Genomic DNA, 9625 nt, shown 5'->3' with positions numbered 1-9625 from the left:
GCTTTGTGAAGAGGGGGAGTGTCCCTTTTATAGAGTAAGGAGATACATTTATATTTCATTTGGGTTTACGGCCATTTGAATTTTATTTGTCACTATTCTAAATTACATTTGGAACAGTACCGAATTACATTTCATTTGGTACTGTGTATTTGAATTTGGATTACTGTTTGAAGGCACTATAGGCGTCAAAATTTGAGATTGATTCTGAGCTTTGATTTGGAATCTTTAATCTTGGCCGTTGAAATGGAATCTTTGATCTTGATCTTTGATTTGGAATCTTCAATGATCTCACCACAGCATTCCATGTGTCTATGACACTGTTTTTCGCATTGGTTTGATCAAGAGGTTTATACCATATTTGACTGAGCCTAGTATTAGCCTGACTGTCCTATAACCTGGGACAGTAATAGTACCACCTATCCTCTGAGAGGTAATCTGTGGTTAACTGACTAGGTGAGTTAACGACATCACCAGTCGGCTAGTTATAGAACCGTCCTAACAGACGTTAGGGACCAAATCATTGTTTGGTCGAAGACTTTGATTTTGTGGCAGCCCGACGAGATCTATGGGAGGTTACTGCCTTGAACTTGCTTGAGGATGATGCCTTAGAGCTGGAGGGCTCATCGACTAGTTCATCATCATCATCGTAAGGGTTTTGAGCCATTTGCTGGCTATAACAGTGGGCTAACATAGAGCCTTTGATGGACCCAAGACTATAGGCACCATCGCTTGAATCTTTCTTCTCACTTTTGATGTTGGACTTTAATGAGGCCAGAAGGGCTGGAACTGGTTTGAGACCTATAAGGCTCTGAATGAGAGCCGGCTTTTTGCATTTGGAGACATCACATTTATCTCACCATTTGACGTGGTAAACATGTGAGAGGACCGGGGCAATCCAGTCCTGGGTTTGGAAGTCACTGACCTCATAGTCTCAAAAAAGGATCCATGCCAGGCGGCAGTGGAGGAAGAATCGAAGGAGATCAGGCTGGTGTGGTTGCTGTTGGGTGTGTTTGTAAAATATTTGGAAGGACTCCTGAATTTGTTGTGGAAGGATGCTGACTATGGGGCCGTACTGATCCCACCAACGAGGAAACCAAAGGGGGATTTGATTATTGAATTCGTAGTCAAAACAGAAGAATCAGGAATGCCTGTTAGTCCTATTTTGAAATAAAAATGCTTTATACCACGCCTCCTGGTAGTCATAGTAATGATACTCAGTAGGGGAATAGGTATTTGAAAATTTTCTGCAGGTGAGAGGATGGTTATTCCATTCTTTGAGGATCAGAATTTTGCAAATGGTCACAGTTGTGTGTGTGACCAGGGATGAATCATTCTTGTCGAAATTTAATTTGAACCTAACAGAGTCAGTGTCGACAAGGATATATTCATAAAATTCTTGAGTCTTTGCTGTCGTTGGGGAATAGTAGTGCCATCCCTGGAAGAAGATTTGGCGTGCTTTGTTTAAGGGAGTGTCTATATAATTTTCAAGAATTTCTTCAATAGTGAAGAGGTCTTCTTTGAGTGGTTTCTCACGGTACTGGCTTTTGATTTTGGATCCTTGGGCTGTTTGGAGGGGTTTGGCTTGGATTGTTTGAAGGCTAGAGCTAGCCTTATTTGTGATTTGGATGGGTTCGGCTACCGAAGAAAGAACTACGGCATGGGAATATGGCCAGTTTGCTGAAGCCAACTGTGACTGGATATGGGTGACAATTTGGTTTGAAGGGGCGGCAGTAGTGTTGTAGCTAGATTTGGATCGAATCAAAGAATTTGAGGAGGTGGATTCTTTTGGAGGAACCATTTTGAGGAGATTGGTTTAAGGAGATTGGCCTTTAAGAATACACGGGTAAGAAAATCAGGGAGAGAGTTGGATTCTCCTATAATATAATCAATTTGAAATTCAAAAATTGAAAGTGAGGCATGCCATTGGGCAAATATTTGTTTAGATGCAAGATTTGAAACATCATTTTGTAAGACAAATTTAGCAGCGCTGCAATCAACACGTACTAAAAATGGTTTATTCAATAATGCATTTTGAAATTTTTGTATGCAAAGGACAATGGACAAAACTTCCTTTTTGATAGTACTATAATTCTTTTGGGTAGGGTTCCAGATACCAGAGGTAAACTGGACAAGTTGCTCTTTGTTTTCGTTTGGGAGCTTTTGTTTGAGAATTCCTCTATATCCAATGTCTGAGGCATCAGTTTCAACTATTTTAAAAGCCTCAGGGTTTGGAATAAATAGGTAGGGTATTTATTTGACTAATTTTTTGATTTTTTGAACGGTAGTTGTTTGGACAGATGACCAAGGAGTTGGGTTCTTTTTAAGTCGAAGATACAAAGGTTCAACAATCTTACTGATTTGTGGAAGAAAATCACGAACGTAATTTAAACTTCCAAGGAATCTTTGTAATTGAGTTTTCTCAAGAATTTGATCAGGGAATTTGTCACCAAAAGAGATGGCACGATCGATGGGTGTTAATGTTCCCTGTTCGATCAAGTGCCCAAGGAAATGGACCTTAGTTAGGAAAAATTCCATTTTCCATTTGGATAGCACAAGGCTGTTAGATTTGATGATTTAATAAAAGGTTCTTAAGTGTTTGAGATGTTGATCCACTGAATCAGAAAAAACTAAGACGTCATCAATATAGACAATTGTGAATTATCCGTAAGAATTGAAGATGTCGTTTATAATTTTTTAAAATTCACTGGGGGCATTTTTTAGGCCGAATGGCATGACATTCCATTCATAGAGGCCAAAAGGAGTGCTAAATACAGTTTTATATCAGTCCTTTTCATGAATCTAGATCTGCCAAAATCCATATTACATGTCAAATTTAGAGAAGATTTTTGCTTGATATGTTCTTTGTAAGAGGTCCTTTTGGTTTGGCATGGGATAACGAACCCATTGTAAGGCATCGTTAAGGAGTTTGTAATTGATAACCAACCTAGGAGTACCATGTTCAATTTCAGTAGCCTTGTTAATATAAAAAGCTATACAACTCCAAGGAGCAGTACTAGGCCGAATGAGTTTTTTAGGCAGGAGATCATTAATTTCAATTTTGCTTGTCTCTAAAAGAGTTTGGTTCATTTGAGCAGGTCAGGCTTTGGTAGGGATTTGGAAGTCGAAAAAATCTTAAGCATAAGGAAGGGAAACCATATGTTGTTTGTGATGCCAAAAGGCGTCAGGGACGTTGGAACAGAGGTCAAGTTCGAACTTAGAACTAATTTGATTAATTTGGTGAATGGTTTTAGGATTTTTAAGGTGTTCGAAGACTCGTTGATGGAGAAGTTCAGTTTTGAGAAAGTTTAGTTGTTTGGTTTTGTTAATATTTTGGTTGATAGGAGTTTGAGCTTGTAAGAAAGGGAAAACAATTTTCTTACCTTGAAACTTTGTTGTAATTCCATTTTGGGTTATTTTGAAAGGTTTGATTTTCTTTAAGAATGGCTGGCCAAGAATTATGGTTTGGTCGAGATCTTTTGCTAAAATAAAAGTTTGGGGAAGGCATAGGCCACCATTGCAGACGTGGGTATTTGATAGTTTATATTGGACATTCAACCCAGACCCATTAGTAGTATTGAGACGTTGGGTTGTTCATTCATAGAACTAGGCTGGAATAGCACCTTCATTGATGCAATTGAGCTAGGCTCCTGAATCAACAAGGGCAATGGCCGAGAATTTGAATGAGGCATTTATCATCAGAGTTATGTGGATATACCAATTTTGACAGGTAATGGTAGCCACAAAACCAGAAGGATGTTCAGGATTAGATGATTCTTGAGTTGAAAAAGGATTTGTGAAAGGTTCAATATTTGATGTGGAGGCTTGTTGGTTTTGTTGTCGATTAAGAAGAAATAATTGGCGTTTGATACTTTTTATTTCATTCTGTAAGTTTTCAGTAGTTGTTTCAAGAGTTTTGATTCGACTAGAATGATCGGAAGGCTTTGGAAGTTTTTCAAACTTTTGTATTATTTGTTGAAGATTATAAGGTTAGGGAGTATTTTGTGTAGAAATATTTTGTTTGAGATGTTCAAGACAGGCCTTCTTTTGTTCTGGGTCTGTCAGATTGTCAATAAATTCAAAAATGTTTGATTGGGGAGATGCTCTAAGCATCCAAACGGACTTTGGAGCGCAGTCTTCACAGCTTAATCCAATAATGCAAGAATCACAAGCACAAGCCTGAAAATTCTCATTATCAGTTGAACTGGAAGTCAGGTGCTCAGAGGCTTGAATATGGTTAATTTTATGAGTTTCGTCATCAGAAGATGAAGATGTTTCTTGGAATAGGGCAAGGATTTGAATTTTATCTTGTTCAGATATTTGTAAAGAATTAATTCTCTTGGAAACTCGGTAATATTTAGCAATGTGGTCAGGCTTACCACACTTAAAGCATCCTTGAGAATTTGGGTTTTGTTTAAAATCTCTTTGATTTTTAGATGTCTTGAAAGACTTCTTGTATTTGTTATATTTTGGTTTTGAAGAAGATTTTTGATAAAATTCTGGAGTGGTAAAAGGTTTGCGAGAAACATACTTCTTTGATTTGTAGAAATCCTTATAATATTTGCGAGAAAATTTATGTTTGTATTTTGTTGGAGGTTTAAGGAGGGAAAAATTGAACTGTTCGCAGAATCCTCCTAATTCACGTTTATAGAATTTGTTCTCTTTATTAATTTATTTTCTTAACCCAATATCTGTACAAACGGCTAAACCTTCTTCATGAATTAAGTTAATTATTTGGCCATAAGTCATTTGCTCATATGGGATAATCCCATTATTTTCTTTGCGAAGTCTTTATTTGATTTTTTCAGAAAAAAATGGTTGGAAGACCTGTAAGGAACTTCTCTTTCCAACAAGGAAGATTAGCATCAGGTCTAATAAGGACTTTGGTCAGAAAGGTTTCTTTAGACCATTTGAAATCATGTAATTTTTTGTACCTAAGGTTTGATAACTGTTCGGCAGTTCTGTCTTTGAGACGAGAAGGGTTACTTAAGAAGTAATTGACTATGCTGAAAATAAGAGTATTAACAGCATCTTCTATGGGTTCACCTATGTCGTTGAGAAGGGGAGTCCTTTCAGGAGAAGTTTGAATTGCAGTTAAAATTTTAGTTTTTTGGTTGTCAGTTAGGATATAATTTCACCAACCTTTAAGTTGGCTAGTAAAGCCAAAAATGAGTAAAGTAGCAACTGCACTATCTTAAGTATTCTTGATACGGTGTGCATTGCTAACCATAGTCATTTGTTGTAATTTTTTTATGAGATTATGTTCGAACAGACCATCTATGTTCCATTCATAGATAATGCCACTTTGATAGGAAGCCTGAGGAGCAGTTCCTCTAGCTTCGATTTGAAGGTCAGGGTGTTGTGTTAAATTTTATCCAATTTGATTGATTTTTAAAGAGTGAAGAATATTTGGGTCCTCTAAGCTATAGACATATTTGGGTAAACAATGAAATGGACAGATCCATAACAGAGGCTAGTTTCAATGGTTCCCAGAAGGGAATCATTGAACTCAAGAAATCTTTAGTGACGAAGGGCTAACAGAATGGATGTGTTGAGGCCTTCACGATGGAGAGGTTTGATGGCAACCTGTACAAGGCCAACATGAACATAGTTGAATTTGTGTTTGAGGTAAAGGTCTTGTAAATACCTAGGGTCAAAGAGGGTGATCTCTTTTGTTTCTAGGGTGAAGTTTATAGTTTGTTCAATGGTTTTGATGGTTTCAAAGGAAAGCCAGTCCTTTTCATAAACTTCTTTTTGTGAAATTTTTGGCATATCCGATTTTTGGAGTCGTTTGTCAAGATCTGTTATTTGTTCATCATAATGGAGCACATTAGAACTTGTGCTTACCTCACTTTCCGATCTCATCAACATGGAGCGGGAAAGACTACTCATGATTTGAGAAATCTTAAACTTGGGGTAACTTCCTAGATCTAGTCATTTGAAGGGGTATTTTCAACTTAATTTGGGCACAAACGTGGTCTTACACTCTTCTTCTACTCCTCTCAAAAGTCCAAAGGCTTATACTGTGTCAAAAACTAAAAATAAAACGATTACACAAAAGAAAAGAGATCTGCAAAACAAAGTAAACTGAATCCACCACCACACCGTGGGAGAAATTTTTTTGGGAGGAGTGGCAGAAGAACCCTATTTTCCTTAATTTTGGTGTAGATCGATCCTGTTACCTAGTATCAGTTCATGATCTTGCTTCTTTTATTATAAAAAAAAATTCTCTCCTTCGGCAGCCAATTTTTGACGACACGTCAGGAGGTTTTCAAAGACTTTGTATACCACCGTGATCGTCTTCTCTTTCTCTACAACTTTTATGAAGAAATTTTTTTTATCCGAGATCTTTAAGTAATAGTAAAATTACGATATTCATGATTTGGGACCCAAACCCTATACAAAATCAATTTTCTTTTGATTTTTCTTGATTCTAACACTATGAGGCTTGGCTCTGATACCAATTATTGGGGATCATTTATCATATAAATATATGAATAACCCTATAGTATTTAGAATACAAGAATCATCAACCAATCATAAAAGATTAATCAGGGGTGTAGTTCCTAAACCAAGAACAATAAAGTACCCCCATCTTAAAATGCATAACTATATAGATTTACCATATCTATAATAAATAATGGAACATCCATGACATGAATCATAAGTGGGAATAGAGAAGTACCTGTGTAAGTTTAGAAGCCCCATGAGCATAGATCATGAACCTCTGTCCCATGTGGTTAAACATTACTCCCATGAAGATGACAATAATGAACTACACAAGTAAGAGTCCTACTACTGAGATCTTCTGCAGCCTCTTACTCTAGGGTTTTCTCTCTTTCTGTGCACTTACTCTTGTGAGAAAGCCATGCAACCAAAACCAATAAGGCATTAAGTAATGGCTGCAGCCGTCAGTATTCTATTTATAATAGAATCCCTAAAACCCTATTCCACTCTCATAATGGAAAAAGTTAGGAGTTTCCTAATCAGAGTGGATCTATAATTGCTTAGGCCCAATGGATCAATCGGTATCAGTTAAGCCCACATAAAAATCCTAACAAAGGGTCACTTATAAAAGTTCGTCGATGTGAATCTGAATCTCGCCGGAGATTTGTTCTCCATCTCTGATCTAGCCGAGGTTGCAGTCCAAGGTTGAAGAAGAACAAAAGATTTGGGATTTTTTTTTTTTTGTTGGTTTTAAGTGAAGGGCATAGTAGTAACTTCATTTTTTTTATAAGGGTATTGTTTGCATTAAAATGCTGAAGTCACCAACTAACAGTTTCAAATTAACGTTGTAAATCTTTCAAATCCTTGGACCCACACATAATTTCAACAAACTTCAGGGGAGGGGGGCGTAATTTTCCCTTAAATAAAAAATATAACAAAAGAATAAGATGCTTAAACAATGAATACATAATGGCTAAAAAGATACACACACAAAACAAACGTGAACACAATACATGCATTAATCGAAATAGACAAGGTCATTGAATCAAGCAAAAAGGTCAGGTAGGCACAATTATGACAGAGTAGTCCAAAGTCATATAACTTAAAGAATTAGCTAGATAAAAGGGGCAACCAGTACAAGCATGACATATATAAAATGCAGTCAAGACTACATCAGATCAAACACACCAAATAATGCGAAAAGATGCACTACCAAACAAATATGTAAGGAGTAGTATCAAAAACAACTATCACGTATCAAGGGATGAGAGCATAGCAAGCTAAAAATAAATAGAAAGCACATAAAGATTAGGAAAATAAATAGAAAAGAATGGAAATAGCCCTTGGAGGTTTAGCATAGAGCAATGGTAGCATCACTTAGGGGTGTCGTAAATCAGGTCAGGCACTGCTGTAATAGCCCAGAACAGTTTGGCATAGATCGTACCAGGGTTATGTCTCAATAGCAGTGTGTGTGTTGCAATTTGTTCCAGGCTAGGAAGTAGATTGTTTTTTTTTTTGGTGGGGTGGGGGTGGGGGTGGGGGGGGGGGGTGCGGTGGGGAAAGAAAGGATCAAGGAGCAAGACTAAGGACGTGAGGGCAGTGATCGGGAAGACATGACATGGGAGAGCCTGGAGGGATCGAGTGAGGTGATAGTAGGGCAGAGAGGGCTTATATGGGGATCAGGATCTAGCCATAAGAAGAATGCTTGGTATAAATAGGTTTGAAAAAGAATTTTAGTATCTAGGGGCTAGGCTAGGGGCTAAGAGGGTCTGTTAACGCCTTCTTTTTTCTTCTCCTCAGAGTTATTTCACAAAGACTTGTCATGGTAAGGAAAGGCGGGAAGAGAGTCAAAGAAAGGGGCTTAGTTGGGATCTGGAAGAGATTGCAGGGCAAAGAGTTTTATGGTATAGATGGGGAGTTGCAGGGTAGAGAGAATCGGAACATGGGAGAGAGAGGGAGTTGGTGGGGTAAAGAGGACTAGGATAGGGCCAGGGGGTCGTTGTGGGAGGGAGAATTGGGTAGAAGGAAAGGTAAAGGGATAGTCAGTGGAGGCGCTAGAGTAGATGTCTCACTACCATGGCTGCTCACAAGGCATGCGATATTCTTAAGAGTACCCAAGGCCGCACGCCTACACATAGCACACGGTTAGTGTACTCTTATTTGAATGTGTTGCTGCAAAAAAACCCCGCTGGTCCAACCTACACAAACACAGACGATGGAGGCCCGGAACTTTGTCCGGGGTTAGTCCTCCGACGCTCAAGTCAGGGTCGGCCGCACAGTTCAATAAGGGAGTAATGGTGAGGGTATTAGAGCTTACCTTCCCCTTTCTTTCGTGCCTTCTTATATAGCTCTTTGGCCTTAGGGTTTTTCCCCCTTCGGCCTTCTTAGAGTCCTACTCGAATACGTCCAACCTTCTGGGGGGAATATTCCCCTCATGCAGACGACGTGATCCCGCATGATTCTGCGGGCGTGCCTCGGTGATTGCGCGTGCTCGAGTGTGAGTGGTCTCTTGGAACCTTCGTCTGGCGGTGGACACGTGTCTCAGAGGCGACACGTGTCATGGCCCCCACCGAGAGGTTATTTTGGCTATATCAGGAGCCCCCTTACTTCCACTAGGAGCTTCTTCTTGTGGGAGTAACCATCTTCTTTGGTTGACTTGTTCCTTCGGCCTTGGCATTACCAGTGTCCAAGGTTTGGGGTCGATCGAGAGAGACCTTTGACCGCTTCGGATCGACTTTGCTGAGCCCCCTGCCGATCGGTCAGCACCATTCGGCTCTACCGAGCCCCCTGCCGAGGGAGGGACCTTTGGCCAGTTTCGTTCGTCTCTGGCCGAGCTCCCAACCGAAGGACAGACCCTCGGTCAGGTCTGTTCGGCTTTGGCCGAATCCCCAACCGAAGGAGGGACCCTCGGTCAGGTCCGTTCGGCTCTGGCCGAACTCCCAACCGAAGGAAGGACCCTCGGTCAGGTCCGTTCGGCTTTGGCCGAATCCCCAACCGAAGGAGGGACCCTCGGTCAGGTCCGCTCGGCTCTGGCCGAACTCCCAACCGAAGGAGGGACCTACGGTCAGGTCCGTTCGGCTCTGGCCGAACTCCCAACCGAAGGAAGGACCCTCGGTCAGGTCCGTTCGGCTTTGGCCGAACTCCCAACCGAAGGGAGGACCCTCGGTCAGGTCCGTTCGGC

The sequence above is a fragment of the Macadamia integrifolia genome, chromosome 7 (genome assembly GCF_013358625.1).
Source record: "Macadamia integrifolia cultivar HAES 741 chromosome 7, SCU_Mint_v3, whole genome shotgun sequence".
Classification (NCBI taxonomy): Eukaryota; Viridiplantae; Streptophyta; class Magnoliopsida; order Proteales; family Proteaceae; genus Macadamia; species Macadamia integrifolia.
Note: the sequence above shows the minus strand (reverse complement) of the source record.